We start from the raw sequence: 17,751 nt of genomic DNA, 5'->3' as shown, positions 1-17,751 counted from the left end.
ACGTTGGCACGCCAGGTACATATAGTCTGCACCCGCAAGCTCGGCTCCAGTTCACCACCGGCAATGGAGGGTGAAGCTTTGACAATGCCAGCCACTCGTGCTGGCGAAACGTCAGAAAAATCATTAGATGAACGTCGGCCGAAGAACCCGAGACAGAAGCCAGTAGGCAGTTTGTCAACAAGTGGCCACGAAAGCCTCAACAATTTTGTATTACATCTCTACGGGGAGGAGATTTGCAGATTGTACCGACGCCTTGACCAACACTGGAAGAAGAAAGCGCGACTGATGTCCTCTCTTGCCATTCTGTCATGGTGCCGAGATGAATGTGCTACACCGAAGTTCTTGAGATGTAAGCGCCTATTCACTACCGCCCAAGCACATCGTATCTACGACAGAATGGAACGAGCTTTTCTTCGTGAGCAAATACATACAACACGGAGAGACTTGGCAAGAACGGATCAGGAACTACTGGACATTTTCTACCAACTAAGTAGCAGAATGCAGCGAGACGACTGGGACAAGATTGACAGCATCACTCACAGGAGCATGCAGAATGAACACGAGCGCTGCACCGAGTGACAGAAGAAAAAGTTTGAAAGATGCCGGAAGCAGACCGACAAGGCGAATCCCGACATGTCACACACAGTGATCAACCTCACTGAACGACAACTGACCAAAGAGGAAGTGTCTGTTCTTCAAAAAGGAGGGAATTTCGCTATCACCCCGAGAACTATACCTATGGAGGACATCATTGCCAACACCGAAGCAGCCATTCGGACCCTTCCCTGTGAAAGGGCAGAGGAAATACGCACTGAAACAGCCAGGATACTGCGCCGAGCAAAACCACCAGCTTGCAACCTGAAGAGAGAAGAGGTACAAGCCATTAAGAATCTCAATGCCGACAAGAGTATATTGGTACTGCCCGCCGATAAGGGGAATGCGACCGTCGTAATGAAGACCGAAGATTATGAGCAAAAGATCCGAGACCTATTAGATCCGACGACATACTGAAAACTAAGCACAGATCCAACGCAGCGTATCACACGGAATACGAATCAGTTAATCAAGGCGTCTTCTCTGTCGGCGGACATACGGAGAAACCTGCACAACACAGAAGCCCTACCACCTCGGCTGTATGGATTACCCAAGATCCATAAGAACAACGTTCCACTGAGACCGATCGTTAGCGCTCCTGGATCACCGTCATATAAACTGGCAAAACACTTGGTCTCTCTGCTCCAGCCACACGTGAGGAAGACCGACACATACATTAAGGACTCAGGACATTTCATTGAGAAGCTTAAGAAACTGAAACTTGCACCAAACGACATCCTGGTCAGCTTTGATATTGTTTCGTTATTTACGAAAGTGTCACTCAGTGACGCTCTGGAGCACATCGGTTCCATTTTCCCGCAAGACATCAGAAAGCTCTTCCATGCATGTCTCACCACGAGCTATTTCACGTGGAATGGCGATTTCTACGAACAGCTGGAAGGCGTTGCCATGGGTAGTCCTCTCAGTCCAGTGGTGGCCAACTTCTTCATGTAACAATTCGAAGCACAGGCACTGGACTCGGCGACTTGCAAACCTAAGGTGTGGTACAGGTACGTCGATGATACTTTTGTGGTGTGGAGCCATGGTGAAGAAGAGCTCGGTGACTTCCTAAGACACTTGAACAGCCTCCATGCCAACATAACATTTACCATGGAAGTAGAAAAGGACAAGAAACTGCCATTTCTAGATGTGTTGGTCACAAGGGACGGCGAAAACCTGGGACACAGTGTGTATTGAAAACCGACACACACGGACCGATACCTGCACAAACTGTCAAACCACGACCCAAGCCAGAAAAGAGGCATGATTAGTACGCTCGTAATGAGAGCAGGACGAATATGTGAACCGCAACACCTCAAACGAGAAATGCAACACCTGGAAACTGTCCTGAGGAGCAATGGGTACTCCACAAATTATATTAGAAGTGTAACAGAGCCAAACACTCGGCGAAGTAAGGAACCAGAAAAAGAAATGTCGGGTACGGCCTTTCTGCCCTACATTCCCAGAGTGACGGACAGAATCGGCCGTATATTGCGCAAACATGGCATAAAGATGATTTTCAAACTGACAAGGAAGATCAAAGAGTGTCTTAGATCGGCGAAGGAGAAAAGAGACCCATTTGCAATGTCAGGAATATACCGTATACTATGCACATGCGGAAAAGTTTATGTCAAAATGACTGGATGATCCATTAACACCAGGATCAAAGAGCATAAGCGACATTGCAGGTTGGGGCAGGTGGAGAAATCGGCCGTGGCAGAGCACGCACTGAATGAGACTGACCATGTAATAAAATTTGCCGACACAGAAGTTCTGGCTGTAGAGAAGCACTATCACACGCACTTGTTCAGAGAAGCTGTGGAAATACAAAAACACACAAACAGTTTGAACAAGAAAGAGGAAAGCCTTAAGTTAAACGGATCCTGGCCTCCTATACTGCAGCGAATGACCGTCGCAGGTAGCAAGAGGAGAACCGCACTGGAAATGACCACAGAGAAGCCCTCGGACGTTGGCACGCCAGGTAAATATAGTCTGCGCCCGCAAGCTCGGCTCCAGTTCACCACCGGCTATGAGGGGTGAAGCTTTGACAATGTCAGCCACTCGTGCTGGTGAAACGTCAGAAAAATCATTAGATGAACGTCGGCCGAAGAACCCGAGACAGAAGCCAGTAGGCAGTTTGAATTCTATACTTCACCAGCATTATTATGTTTTATGAGTGGTAATGGGAACACTTTTATTTTACCCAGAGTTCCTCCAGACTACAAAAAGTTTATAAATAATAAGACCATTGTGTACTAAAGAAGCAGTGCAAGGAATTGCAATAAAAATATAAAGTACTCAAGTCTTAGGAACACCTGGAGTTTGCAGTTGGAAATTGAGACTGAGTCCTAACGAATCCTAAATATTAGAAAAACTTACCAGATCACGATGGAATATTCGAGATTGATTTCAAAATATAGTGAGAGTAGAATATGTGAAAGATTAGCTAGAGTTTATTCTAACTGAGTATAAAGATCTATGTTGGAGTGTATATTGCTAGAATTGTGTGTGATATAAATTTACGTAATGATTGTATAAAATATTGCATGTTCAATTTAAGGGGGGGAATATGTAGTGCTTCGAGAATTTCAGAGTAAATTCTAGAACCACTTGGCCTTCCACTGTTTTGAACACCTGATGTTTTAGAGGTGAGTGGGAGAAACGAATAGGCATTACTGCGCATCGCCTGTTTGTATGTGCAGGTTGGACAAAAAAAAAAAAAAAAATAGTTCCAAGAAAAAGATGGACCCGGCGGCTGAATGGTGGCAGACAAGTACCTGTTGTACAGTTCACAAACTCTGTGTATGGGTTGAGAAGAATAAGGAAACTTTATGTAATATTCTGTGCTCTTTAGTGTCTCTGTTGATTGTAAAAAGACTAATAAACAATTGAATATAGATTTCTATGTTAAGTCATGTACTGGATTCGTTTGAGACTAGAGACTTTTGAATTACTTCAAATCTTGGCTATGAACAAAGCAAGACACATGTATGCTATTTGAATAAGTGTAAATGGATCTAATGTTTAAGGAATAAGTTAGCTTGCAGAAGTTATTGTCTGTAAAAGTTGAAAATATATAGTGATTGAACTGAAAAGTATTTTATGAGCACTGAAATTATTTCAAGGATAGAGAAGCATTTTAATAAATTCCATTAACCAGCTATAGTCTTCAGGGAAGAAGCTTTTGGGAGATCGGCATAGCTGTTTACCCAGAGAAGAGGATCGGCTACACACAATGTGCAAGTTAACTGAATTGAGAGACGTTTGTGCCTTGCAACCCAATACCACACTGTCTCTTGTCGTCCGAAAAATGTTAGACACTAGCTCCTGTGTTTGTCAATGCACTTGTATGTGCTGCTCCAGTTCCTTTGTCTTTGAAGCCTGCTCCCCCCCCCCCCCCCCACCCCGAACTTCAGAAAAGGCCATGTTGCTGACATCGTGGACCTCCCTGCCCCTCCACTGGTCAAGTCTTGTGCACCGCCCAGTGCTGCCACACCCCTCTACCACTTCTGAGGTAGTGGCTCCAAAGCTGCCTCAGACCAAAACATCAAAGTCAAAGAATCACCCGCTGGAGGAGACAGGAGGATCATAGTCCGATGATGTCGATGTCATTCTATCTGACGTCTCTCTCGAACCTTCTTCAAAGACAATGGAGATTGGTGTCGGGCTGGGGCAATCATCTCACCCCAAAACTGAGCCTCCAGCCTTTGAGCACTCCTCTTCCTGGTAGAAAGTCAGGATGAAAGTACTACCACTCTGATAGATGGCTCCCATTATACAGTGGAACATGAATGGATTCAGGACACACATGGAGGAACTGAAAATCCCAGCACAGCAACACCCCCTGCGCTTGTGTTTACAGAAAACAATTTAAAAGCATCTGATGCTCCTGTACTATGGCGCAATACGCTATATCGCAAGGATGACCTGACTGGGAAAGGGCAAAAGGAGGGGTCGCCGTGTTTGTCAGCAATAGGCACCACTCCTCTGCTCTCCCCCTCGATACTGACTTGCAAGCAGTTGCAGCTGAAATTCATACACATCAGAGGCTTACAGTTTGTTCTCTTTATTTACCTCCACTGGATGCAGCAGACTCTGAGGCTCTCACAGAACTTATGGAACAACTCCCCCAACCATTTCTGCTCCTGGGAGACTTCAATGCCCAGTATGTCCTGTTGGGCTCAACCTCTACTTGCCCTTGGGGTCGACTTTTGGAGAGCCTCCTGACATTTCGAGTGCTGCGCATCCTAAACATTGGTACTCTGACTCATTTCCGTGCTGCTACTGGGTCATTCTCAGCCATCGACCTATCTCTCTGCTCTCCAGCCCTCACTGACTATGTTCACTGGGAAGTTATTGACAACCTCCCCATCTACATTCACCTACAGGATAGTGTGTTTCTGGAACAGAAGCCACCAACACGGATGTTCGGAAGGGCTAACTGGACGCTGTTCAGCCAGTTGGCTGTGTTTGAACACCATAACAGCATCCAGGAGTAGGTGGATCACATCATGCATGTGATCCATCATGCTGCTGACCTACCCATACCAAAGTCTTTCAACCCTCTTAAGAGGTGATCTTTACCTTGGTGGACAGACGATTGCCTTTCAACCATCCAGGACAGGAGTCCAGTTCTTTGAAGGTTTAAATACTGCCCGACAACGGACAATCTGATCGCGTTTCGAATCGCAAGAGCCAAGGCTTGCCATGTCATTAAAGAGAGAAAAAACGGCCATGGCAAGAGTTCCTGTACTCCATCAACCATTCCAGGTGTTCCACAAAAGTATGGGAAGCCATCTGGAGGATTTCCAATACACAGAGCTGTTTACTGATAGCAGCAGTGCTGATACAGGAGTGCCTCCAAACAACATCCAGAGACATTGCTAAGACACTGGCCAAACATTTTGCACAGACTACTGCCAACGCAAGCCAGGATCCGGTGTTTTGTTGCTACAGTGTGACTGTAGAGAGAGAAAAGTTGGACTTCAGGTCCAACAGTTCTGAGACCTACAACTCCCCTTTCGCCATGTGGGAGCTTGAATTGGCACTGACTGAGACTTATGACACTGCACCCAGTCGTGACCCCATCCAGTACTGCATGCTTTGACATTTGCCAGCAGCATCTGAGGAAATCCTCCTCAAATGTTTTAATCTAATATGGCAGACAGGCAGCTTCCCCAACTCATGGAGGAAGGCAATTTTGATCCTTCCCTCATATCAGGGAAGGACCGCCCATGTCCCAGTAGTTAATGGAACATCGCCTTAAAGGAAAGGCCATGGAGTGAATGGTTAACCATTACCTGGTCTGGTTGTTAGAGACCAGGCAACTCCTTAGGTGCTCTCAGTGTGGATTCCGAAGATTTCGGTCCACTGTCAACAATTGGCATTTTCTTCGATATCAGTAAGGTCTTCCCCCATGAACCATGGACCTTGCCGTTGGTGGGGAGGCCTGCGTGCCTCAGCGATACAGATAGCCGTACCGTAGGTGCAACCACAACGGAGGGGTATCTGCTGAGAGGCCAGACAAACGTGTGGTTCCTGAAGAGGGGCAGCAGCCTTTTCAGTAGTTGCAAGGGCAACAGTCTGGATGATTGACTGATCTGGCCTTGTAACAATAACCAAAACAGCCTTGCTGTGCTGGTACTGCGAACGGCTGAAAGCAAGGGGAAACTACAGCCGTAATTTTTCCCGAGGGCATGCAGCTTTACTGTATGATTACATGATGATGGCGTCCTCTTGGGTAAAATATTCCGGAGGTAAAATAGTCCCCCATTCGGATCTTCGGGCGGGGACTACTCAAGAGGATGTCGTTATCAGGAGAAACAAAACTGGCGTTCTACGGATCGGAGCGTGGAATGTCAGATCCCTTAATCGGGCAGGTAGGTTAGAAAATTTAAAAAGGGAAATGGATAGGTTGAAGTTAGATATAGTGGGAATTAGTGAAGTTCGGTGGCAGGAGGAACAAGACTTCTGGTCAGGTGACTACAGGGTTGTTGTTGTTGTGGTCTTCAGTCCTGAGACTGGTTTGATGCAGCTCTCCATGCTACTCTATCCTGTGCAAGCTTTTTCATCTCCCAGTACCTACTGCAACCTACATCCTTCTGAATCTGCTTAGTGTATTCATCTCTTGGTCTCCCTCTACGATTTTTACCCTCCACGCTGCCCTCCAATACTAAATTGGTGATCCCTTGATGCCTCAGAACATGTCCTACCAACCGATCCCTTCTTCTGGTCAAGTTGTGCCACAAACTTCTCTTCTCCCCAATCCTATTCAATACTTCCTCATTAGTTATGTGATCTACCCATCTAATCTTCAGCATTCTTCTGTAGCACCACATTTCGAAAGCTTCTATTCTCTTCTTGTCCAAACTGGTTATCGTCCATGTTTCACTTCCATACATGGCTACACTCCATACGAATACTTTCAGAAATGACTTCCTGACACTTAAATCAATACTGGATGTTAACAAATTTCTCTTCTTCAGAAACGCTTTCCTTGCCATTGCCAGCCTACATTTTATATCCTCTCTACTTCGACCATCATCAGTTATTTTGCTCCCCAAATAGCAAAACTCCTTTACTACTTTAAGTGCCTCATTTCCTAATCTATTTCCCTCAGCATCACCCGACTTAAATAGACTACATTCCATTATCCTTGTTTTGCTTTTGTTGATGTTCATCTTATATCCTCCTTTCAAGACACTGTCCATTCCATTCAACTGCTCTTCCAAGTCCTTTGCTGTCTCTGACAGAATTACAATGTCATCGGCGAACCTCAAAGTTTTTATTTCTTCTCCATGAATTTTAATACCTACTCCGAATTTTTCTTTTGTTTCCTTTACTGCTTGCTCAATATACAGATTGAACAACATCGGGGAGAGGCTACAACCCTGTCTTACTCCCTTCCCAACCACTGCTTCCCTTTCATGTCCCTCGACTCTTATAACTGCCATCTGGTTTCTGTACAAATTGTAAATAGCCTTTCGCTCCCTGTATTTTACCCCTGCCACCTTTAGAATTTGAAAGAGAGTATTTCAGTCAACATTGTCAAAAGCTTTCTCTAAGTCTACAAATGCTAAAAACATAGGCTTGCCTTTCCTTAATCTATTTCCCCGAGGTTGGCTTCTACTAGTTTTTCCATTCGTCTGTAAAGAATTCGTGTTAGTATTTTGCAGCTGTGACTTATTACACATCTGTCAACACCTGCTTTCTTTGGGATTGGAATTATTATATTCTTCTTGAGGTCTGAGGGTATTTCGCCTGTTTCATACATCTTGCTCACCAGATGGTAGAGTTTTGTCAGGACTGGCTCTCCCACGGCCGTCAGTAGTTCCAATGGAATATTGTCTACTCCGGGGGCCTTGTTTCGACTCAGGTCTTTCAGTGCTCTGTCAAACTCTTCTCGCAGTATCATATCTCCCATTTCATCTTCATCTACATCCTCTTCCATTTCCATAATATTGTCCTCAAGTACATCGCCCTTGTATAGACCCTCTATATACTCCTTCCACCTTTCTGCTTTCCCTTCTTCGCTTAGAACTGGGTTTCCATCTGAGCTCTTGATATTCATACAAGTCGTTCTCTTATCTCCAAAGGTCTCTTTAATTTTCCTGTAGGCGGTATCTATCTTACCCCTAGTGAGATAGGCTTCTACATCCCTACATTTGTCCTCTAGCCATCCCTGCTTAGCCATTTTGCACTTCCTGTCGATCTCATTTTTGAGACGTTTGTATTCCTTTTTGCCTGTTTCACTTACTGCATTTATATTTTCTCCTTTCATCAATTAAATTCAATGTTTCTTCTGTTACCCAAGGATTTCTACTAGCCCTCGTCTTTTTACCTACTTGATCCTCTGCTGCCTTCACTACTTCATCCCTCAAAGCTACCCATTCTTCTTCTACTGTATTTATTTCCCCCATTCCTGTCAATTGCTTCCTTATGCTCTCCCTAAATCTCTGTACAATCTCTGGTTCTTTTAGTTTATCCAGGTCCCATCTCCTTAAATTCCCACCTTTTTGCAGTTTCTTCAGTTTTAATCTACAGGTCATAACCAATAGATTGTGGTCAGAGTCCACATCTGCCCCTGGAAATGTCTTACAATTTAAAACCTGGTTCCTAAATCTCTGTCTTACCATTACATAATCTATCTGATACCTTTTAGTATCTCCAGGGTTCTTCTATGTATACAACATTCTTTCATGATTCTTAAACCAAGTGTTAGTTATGATTATGTTGTGCTCTGTGCAAAATTCTACCAGGCGGCTTCCTCTTTCATTTCTGTCCCCCAATCCATATTCACCTACTATGTTTCCTTCTCTCCCTTTTCCTACACTCGAATTCCAGTCACCCATGACTATTAAATTTTCGTCTCCCTTCACAATCTGAATAATTTCTTTTATTTCATCATACATTTCTTCAATTTCTTCTTCATCTGCAGAGCTAGTTGGCATATAAACTTGTACTACTGTAGTAGGCGTGGGCTTCGTATCTATCTTGGCCACAATAATGCGTTCACTATGCTGTTTGTAGTAGCTTACCCGCATTCCTATTTTCCTATTCATTATTAAACCTACTCCTGCATTACCCCTATTTGATTTAGTGTTTATAACCCTGTAGTCACCTGACCAGAAGTCTTGTTCCTCCTGCCACCGAACTTCACTAATTCCCACTATATCTAACTTTAACCTATCCATTTCCCTTTTTAAATTTTCTAACCTACCTGCCCGATTAAGGGATCTGACATTCCACGCTCCGATCCGTAGAATGCTAGTTTTCTTTCTCCTGATAACGACATCCTCTTGAGTAGTCCCCACCCGGAGATCCGAATGGGGGACTATTTTACCTCCAGAATATTTTACCCAAGAGGACGCCATCATCATGTAATCATACAGTAAAGCTGCATGCCCTCGGGAAAAATTACGGCTGTAGTTTCCCCTTGCTTTCAGCCGTTCGCAGTACCAGCACAGCAAGGCCGTTTTGGTTATTGTTACAAGGCCAGATCAGTCAATCATCCAGACTGTTGCCCTTGCAACTACTGAAAAGACTGCTGCCCCTCTTCAGGAACCACACGTTTGTCTGGCCTCTCAACATATACCCCTCCGTTGTGGTTGCACCTACGGTACGGCTATCTGTATCGCTGAGGCACGCAAGCCTCCCCACCAACGGCAAGGTCCATGGTTCATTGGGGGGGGGACTACAGGGTTATAAACACAAAATCAAATAGGGGTAATGCAGGAGTAGGTTTAATAATGAATAGGAAAATAGGAATGCGGGTAAGCTACTACAAACAGCATAGTGAACGCATTATTGTGGCCAAGATAGATACGAAGCCCACGCCTACTACAGTAGTACAAGTTTATATGCCAACTAGCTCTGCAGATGAAGAAGAAATTGAAGAAATGTATGATGAAATAAAAGAAATTATTCAGATTGTGAAGGGAGACGAAAATTTAATAGTCATGGGTGACTGGAATTCGAGTGTAGGAAAAGGGAGAGAAGGAAACATAGTAGGTGAATATGGATTGGGGGACAGAAATGAAAGAGGAAGCCGCCTGGTCGAATTTTGCACAGAGCACAACATAATCATAACTAACACTTGGTTTAAGAATCATGAAAAAAGGTTGTACACATGGAAGAACCCTGGAGATACTAAAAGGTATCAGATAGATTATATAATGGTAAGACAGAGATTTAGGAACCAGGTTTTAAATTGTAAGACATTTCCAGGGGCAGATGTGGACTCTGACCACAATCTATTGGTTATGACCTGTAGATTAAAACTGAAGAAACTGCAAAAAGGTGGGAATTTAAGGAGATGGGACCAGGATAAACTAAAAGAACCAGAGGTGGTACAGAGATTCAGGGAGAGCATAAGGGAGCAATTGACAGGAATGGGGGAAATAAGTACAGTAGAAGAAGAATGGGTAGCTTTGAGGGATGAAGTAGTGAAGGCAGCAGAGGATCAAGTAGGTAAAAAGACGAGGGCTAGTAGAAATCCTTGGGTAACAGAAGAAATATTGAATTTAATTGATGAAAGGAGAAAATATAAAAATGCAGTAAGTGAAACAGGCAAAAAGGAATACAAACGTCTCAAAAATGAGATCGACAGGAAGTGCAAAATGGCTAAGCAGGGATGGCTAGAGGACAAATGTAAGGATGTAGAGGCCTATCTCACTAGGGGTAAGATAGATACTGCCTACAGGAAAATTAAAGAGACCTTTGGAGATAAGAGAACGACTTGTATGAATATCAAGAGCTCAGATGGAAACCCAGTTCTAAGCAAAGAAGGGAAAGCAGAAAGGTGGAAGGAGTATATAGAGGATCTATACAAGGGCGATGTACTTGAGGACAATATTATGGAAATGGAAGAGGATGTAGATAAAGATGAAATGGGAGATATGATACTGCGTGAAGAGTTTGACAGAGCACTGAAAGACCTGAGTCGAAACAAGGCCCCCGGAGTAGACAATATTCCATTGGAACTACTGACGGCCTTGGGAGAGCCAGTCCTGACAAAACTCTACCATCTGGTGAGCAAGATGTATGAAACAGGCGAAATACCCTCAGACTTCAAGAAGAATATAATAATTCCAATCCCAAAGAAAGCAGGTGTTGACAGATGTGAAAATTACCGAACTGTCAGCTTAATAAGTCACAGCTGCAAAATACTAACACGAATTCTTTACAGACGAATGGAAAAACTAGTAGAAGCCAACCTCGGGGAAGATCAGTTTGGATTCCGTAGAAACACTGGAACACGTGAGGCAATACTGACCTTATGACTTATCTTAGAAGAAAGATTAAGGAAAGGCAAACCTACGTTTCTAGCATTTGTAGACTTAGAGAAAGCTTTTGACAATGTTGACTGGAATACTCTCTTTCAAATTCTAAAGGTGGCAGGGGTAAAATACAGGGAGCGAAAGGCTATTTACAATTTGTACAGAAACCAGATGGCAGTTATAAGAGTCGAGGGACATGAAAGGGAAGCAGTGGTTGGGAAGGGAGTAAGACAGGGTTGTAGCCTCTCCCCGATGTTGTTCAATCTGTATATTGAGCAAGCAGTAAAGGAAACAAAAGAAAAATTCGGAGTAGGTGTTAAAATTCATGGAGAAGTAATAAAAACTTTGAGGTTCGCCGATGACATTGTAATTCTGTCAGAGACAGCAAAGGACTTGGAAGAGCAGTTGAATGGAATGGACAGTGTCTTGAAAGGAGGATATAAGATGAACATCAACAAAAGCAAAACAAGGATAATGGAATGTAGTCTAATTAAGTCGGGTGATGCTGAGGGAATTAGATTAGGAAATGAGGCACTTAAAGTAGTAAAGGAGTTTTGCTATTTAGGGAGCAAAATAACTGATGATGGTCAAAGTAGAGAGGATATAAAATGTAGGCTGGCAATGGCAAGGAAAGCGTTTCTGAAGAAGAGAAATTTGTTAACATCCAGTATTGATTTAAGTGTCAGGAAGTCATTTCTGAAAGTATTCGTATGGAGTGTAGCCATGTATGGAAGTGAAACATGGACGATAAATAGTTTGGACAAGAAGAGAATAGAAGCTTTCGAAATGTGGTGCTACAGAAGAATGCTGAAGATTAGATGGGTAGATCACATAACTAATGAGGAAGTATTGAATAGGATTGGGGAGAAGAGAAGTTTGTGGCACAACTTGACCAGAAGAAGGGATCGGTTGGTAGGACATGTTCTGAGGCATCAAGGGATCACCAATTTAGTATTGGAGGGCAGCGTGGAGGGTAAAAATCGTAGAGGGAGACCAAGAGATGAATACACTAAGCAGATTCAGAAGGATGTGGGTTGCAGTAGGTACTGGGAGATGAAAAAGCTTGCACAGGATAGAGTAGCATGGAGGGCTGCATCAAACCAGTCTCAGGACTGAAGACCACAACAACAACAACATCAGTAAGGTATACGGTACTACTTGGAGACACTGTATTCTCATACAACCGCATCAATGGGGCTTTCATGGTCACCTAACCATCTTCATACAATCTTTCCTGTCTCTGCGGTTTTTAGGACCCGAGTTGATGATGTGCTGTCTGATCGATTTGAGTAGGAGAATGTTATCCCGCAGGGCAGTGCTTTAAGTGTTACCCTCCTTGCCATAGCCATCAACAGTATCACGCCTACAGTAAGGAGTCCTGTACAGTGCTCTTTGTTTGTGGATGAGTTTGTTGTTTTCTGTTCCTCCTCCAGTGGTGGAATGGCGAGCTGTCCATTGCAACTTACAGCACGGAGGTTAGAGAAGTGGGCTGCAAAGACGGGTGTTCAGTTTTCTGCGGATAAATGTGTGAGTGTTCATTTTAATCATTCTCATCGTGTTTTTAATTTGCCTCCCTTGAATATGGGGGACACCATCCTACATTTTAGAGACACAGTGCAGTTTCTGGACCTCAGTTTTTGCTCCATATTGTCATGGTTTCTGCACCTGTGAGACCTGAAAGCCAGAACCATGAAGGCACTGTACATCATCAAGTGCCTTAGCCACAGGTCTTGAGGAGTGGACAGGGCACGTCTCCTCCAGTTTTATTGGACTTTCGTGCATTCACAGCTTGACTATGGGTGCACAGTGTATGGGTCAGCGAGGCCTTCTTATTTGCGGATCTTTGACTGTCCACCATTAGGGGATTTGGCTGGCCATGGGTGTTCATCAGACCAGTCCTGTACCCAGCCTCTGTGTTGAGGTGGGGGATCTGCCACTTACCATCTGGTGCCAGTTCCTCATGGTGAGTCAGGTGTGTAAGTTCCTTGCAGCTTCAACTTCATCTGCACACCATACTGTTGCTTGTCCATGTCTGGAGCACCTTTTCTCCAACCATCCACAATCCACGAGGCCATTTGGGATCTGTGTGCAGCATGTGCTGGAGTCACTCGGTGTGGAGCCAGTATGAGCCCAAATCCGGTGTTTTAACTGTCTGCCACCCTTGTTACTGGAGAGGCCCAGAGTGATTTTATGAGGTTCATTCAAATGAAACCTGTTAGTGTGTCTACCTTTGCCTTACATGTAAGGTGGTCCCACGTAACTATGGGTATGGTGATGCCATCTATTGGTAGAGAGATTGATGTGTGCACTGTTTGATGTTGCATAGTGCCAGTGTGGTTTCATGCCAAAGAGAATGTGGTCACACAAGTCATCGTCCACTACCGAACATACAGGGAGTAGGCGGGAACAACAAGGAGTGATTCAATTTTTGGCAGTGGAGGGAGTTGGAGGCTGTGAAATGTATCAACGGATGAAGGCTGTGTATTGTGCATACAGTCTGATTCATTCAAGTGTTGTGGAATGGCGAAAATGATTCACTGAGGGGCGCAAGTCACTGGAAGATGATGCTCATCCTGGATAGGCTCATTGTGCCATCACACTGGAAATGGTTGTGGAAGTGAATGCTTTAGTCTTGTATAACTGCAGAATCACTGGGGACGAGATCCACTGGTTACTGGGTGTTAGAGTAGGCACCACCCACACCATAGTGCATCAACATTTGAACTTTCAAAAAATCTGTGCGCAGTGGGTTCTCCACCAACCGACCACCAAACAGTGCAATACTCAAATGGCACTGTCTTTGAATCATCTGCAACAGTATCATAAGGAGGAATACGACTTTCTGTCATGTATTGTCACAGGTGACGAAACATGGTGCCACCATTTTGAACCGGAAAGCAAGCGTCAGAGCAAGCAATGGAAACATATGCGACTTCACCAACTACAAATAAATCAAAGGCCATGCACACAAGTTCTGGTAAGGTTATGATGGTCCTTTTTTTTTTTTTTTTTTGACCACAAGGGCACACTGCTTGTCGAGTTTCTGGAACAGGGAATCAACATCAATGCCCAGAGTTATCAAGCCACTTTACAGAACCTCAGACGAGCCATCAAGCCAAAAAGCCGAGGCATGTTGTCCAGTGGTGTTATCCTCCCGCATGATAATGCCCACCCACACACAGACAATATGGTGAAGATGATGTTGCATCAGTTTCAGTGGGAAGCACTGGAACATCTACTGTACAGTCCCAACCTTTCACCATGTGACTTTCATCTGTTTGGACCTCTACAACAAGCTATTAACAGACATTGCTTCGCAACTGGTGACGAAGTGTGTGACTGGGTCCAGGCCTTGATCTGACAACAGCCTACTAGCTTCTTCAAGGATGTAATTGACTGGCTAGTGTCACAGTGGGATAAATGTGCCAACAGTTTTGGCGACTATTTTTGAGTATGTGTACTGTGCATAACAACACTTTTGAGTTAATCAAATCATTACCATTACTTTACAGTAGTGACTGAGTTTCATTTGAATGCCCCTTATAGATTTGGTGCAGTGCAGGAGAGAGAGCACTCCTTCTTCCATTTTTAATGTGATATTTTCTAACATTTTATCTGAGCATCACAACTGTGTAGCTGTGTTTACGGATGAGTCTAAGCAGGGGTACTCCGTTAGTCACTCTGTCATCTTCCCGGATCGTGTGCTCAAAGGTTAGACTGCCTCCAGAATTTACTGTCTTCACTGTCTTCAATGCAGAATTATATGCAATCTTGTGGGCACTGGAACAGATGAGACATTCTTCCAGTGTTAGATTTCTCATCTGTTCAGATTCTCTGAGTGCCCTTCATTCTCTCCAACGTTTGTACCCAACAGATAAAGAAACCCAGAATATCTAGGATACACTCCTCCAATTATGACAACTGGGGAAGGAGGTGTCCTTCTGTTGGGTACCAGGGCATGTGAGAAATGCGGGGAATGAAAGGGCGGATCGAGCAGCCAAGGAGGCATGTCATGACCCTTAGGTATTTCGTTGTGCTATCCCCATGCATACTGTTACCTTGCTGTTGAGGTATAAAGTCCTGTGTCAATGGGAAGATGAGTAGCTGGAAGTGAGTGACAACAAGCTCCGTGTCATAAAGCCCACAACTCGGCCATGGAGTACTTCCTTCCAGTCACTTCGACGGGATGAGGTCCTCCTTACTCATGATGCTTCTGGCCTGCAGATCACGGAGCGCCACATTTTATTGGACTGCATTTTATTTGTGGACCAGCAGACTGTGGCAGAGTTACTGGTGGACCTACAGTCCATGTAATGACCAAACAAATGTGGTTCAAGTTTTAATGTTTTGTGAATTGTCCAACATTTTTAACAGGATGTTAGGGAGATGTTTTTAATGTGTCAACAGGGTGGCTGTCTCACCCAGGTTTTTTTGTAAATGGTCAGCCAGTCACATTTCCCTGTACTTCTCTTTTAGCTCATCTATGGTTTGTTCTCTCTATGTTTTAATTTCTTGATTATCTATCTTCCCTCATAACTGGTGGTACTGCATGTGTGAGTGCATGTGAGATAGAGTGAGTGTGTGGTCATTTTGAGTGCATGCGTGTACAACAGTTTTAGTTCATCTCCACATTCATTTGTCTTAATAAGTGCACAGGCTATGCAGGATCAGTGCACACCTCTGTTTGTGACCAGATAGGACTAGATAGTGGTAGGAGAATGAATGGGACAGGTCTTGCATCTAGGTTATTGGGGATGTGAGCCATGAACAAGGAGTTGGCAGTGGGATGGAATAGGGATGAACTAGGATCCAGCGTAGGTTCAGTGAGCAGCAGAATACCCATGTGGAAGGAATGGGAAGGTAATTGAGTAGGATTTTCCTTGTTTCAGGGCATGATGAGAGATAGTCGAAACCCTGGCAGAGAATGTGACTCAGTTGCTTCAGTCCTGAGTGGCACTGAGTCAAGAGGGGAGTGCTCCTTAATGCCCGTAAGGTGGGAATGTGGTAGATGGTAGCTGAATGGAGAGACATGGTGCTGGGGATCTGTTTCTAAGGTTGGGAGGATAATTTTGGTCTGTGAAGTACTCAGTGAGACCCTTTAAATGTGAATTAATTGTGCGGGAGGAAATAGTTGGTCATTGTGACATGGAAGGAGATTGTCGGTTTGGAATCAATTGGGTGTTTGGAAAGGTAGTGTTCAATAGTGGCAAGGCCTTGGACATTAGCAATGTCAGGGTAGAAGGAGTTGGCATCAATAGTGATGACCAGGGCATCATGGTAAAGAAAAAGGAACTGTGGAGGGTTGACGATGTTGTATCTCGGATGGTCACAACAGTAATTCATAGACTAAGAAATAGGAGACAGACCAGGGTAGCTGGGAACATTACAGAATATCTGAAGACAATCTCTAGCAAGATCCTCTCCTGGGAATGCAGAATCTGTAGTAGAAATAAGCTGATAGAGGAGGAGGAGCATAAGATCTGTGCCCTTCAGGTGCAGTTGCAACGTGCAAAGGAGGAACTAGATAAGTTGAGGAGGGTGAAGGGTGGTGGAGAATGGGAACTGGCAGTTGGCAAGAAGGCAGCTAGGAAGAGGAGGAGGAGGTATTCAGATAGTTACACTTAGCGTACATGCTATAGAGTGTCCAACTCTCAGAGCTGAGTGGAGAGGAACCTCTTGTAGCTGTAGACGTAGGGAACATGCAGCAGTCCTCAGCAGTTAGGAGGCCTATGTCAGTTGCTAAGTCTAACAGAAAGAAGAAGGTTCTGCTGCTAGGTAGTTCACATGGTAGAGGTGTGGGCCAGCAGTTGCAGAGAGTGTTGGGGAGTGAGTACCAGGTCACCAGCATTGTGAAGCCTAGGGCAGGGTTGGCTCAGGTGACTGACAGCGTAGGGGAGTTATGTAGAAATTTTACGAAGGAGAATCAGGTAGTGGTAATGGGTGGAGCAGGGAACAGTCTTGATGGGGATGGGGAATATGATGTAGGTGGTGACCTGGTAAAGATAGCTACTCAAACTGATGTCAATAAGGTGCATTTTGTGCAACTGTTTCAGTGTCATGATCGGCCTCATTTTAATGCGGCTGTTAGGTGTGTGAACATGGGGCTGGAGAGGGCGCTGATGGCAGAGGGCATGGGTCATATTCCAGTGGTGCCAGTTGGGTCTATCACTAGGTCATGTTTCCCTAGGCATGGCCTGCACCTCAATAGGTTTGGGAAGGGGAGGCTGGCAAAGCTTATAGATGACAGTGTAGTGGGTGGTAGTAGGATTACTCATGGAACAATTCATGTGGTAGTTGGTGTTAGAACTGCACCTTTTTTAGATTGAAGTCAGCTGGTAGTTATACCTGCTTAAAGGAAGTCCCTCTAACTAAGGGATCA

The sequence above is a fragment of the Schistocerca piceifrons genome, chromosome 7, assembly GCF_021461385.2.
Source record: "Schistocerca piceifrons isolate TAMUIC-IGC-003096 chromosome 7, iqSchPice1.1, whole genome shotgun sequence".
Classification (NCBI taxonomy): domain Eukaryota; kingdom Metazoa; phylum Arthropoda; class Insecta; order Orthoptera; family Acrididae; genus Schistocerca; species Schistocerca piceifrons.
The sequence above is the reverse complement of the archived record's forward strand: the minus strand, read 5'-3'. Positions refer to the sequence as shown.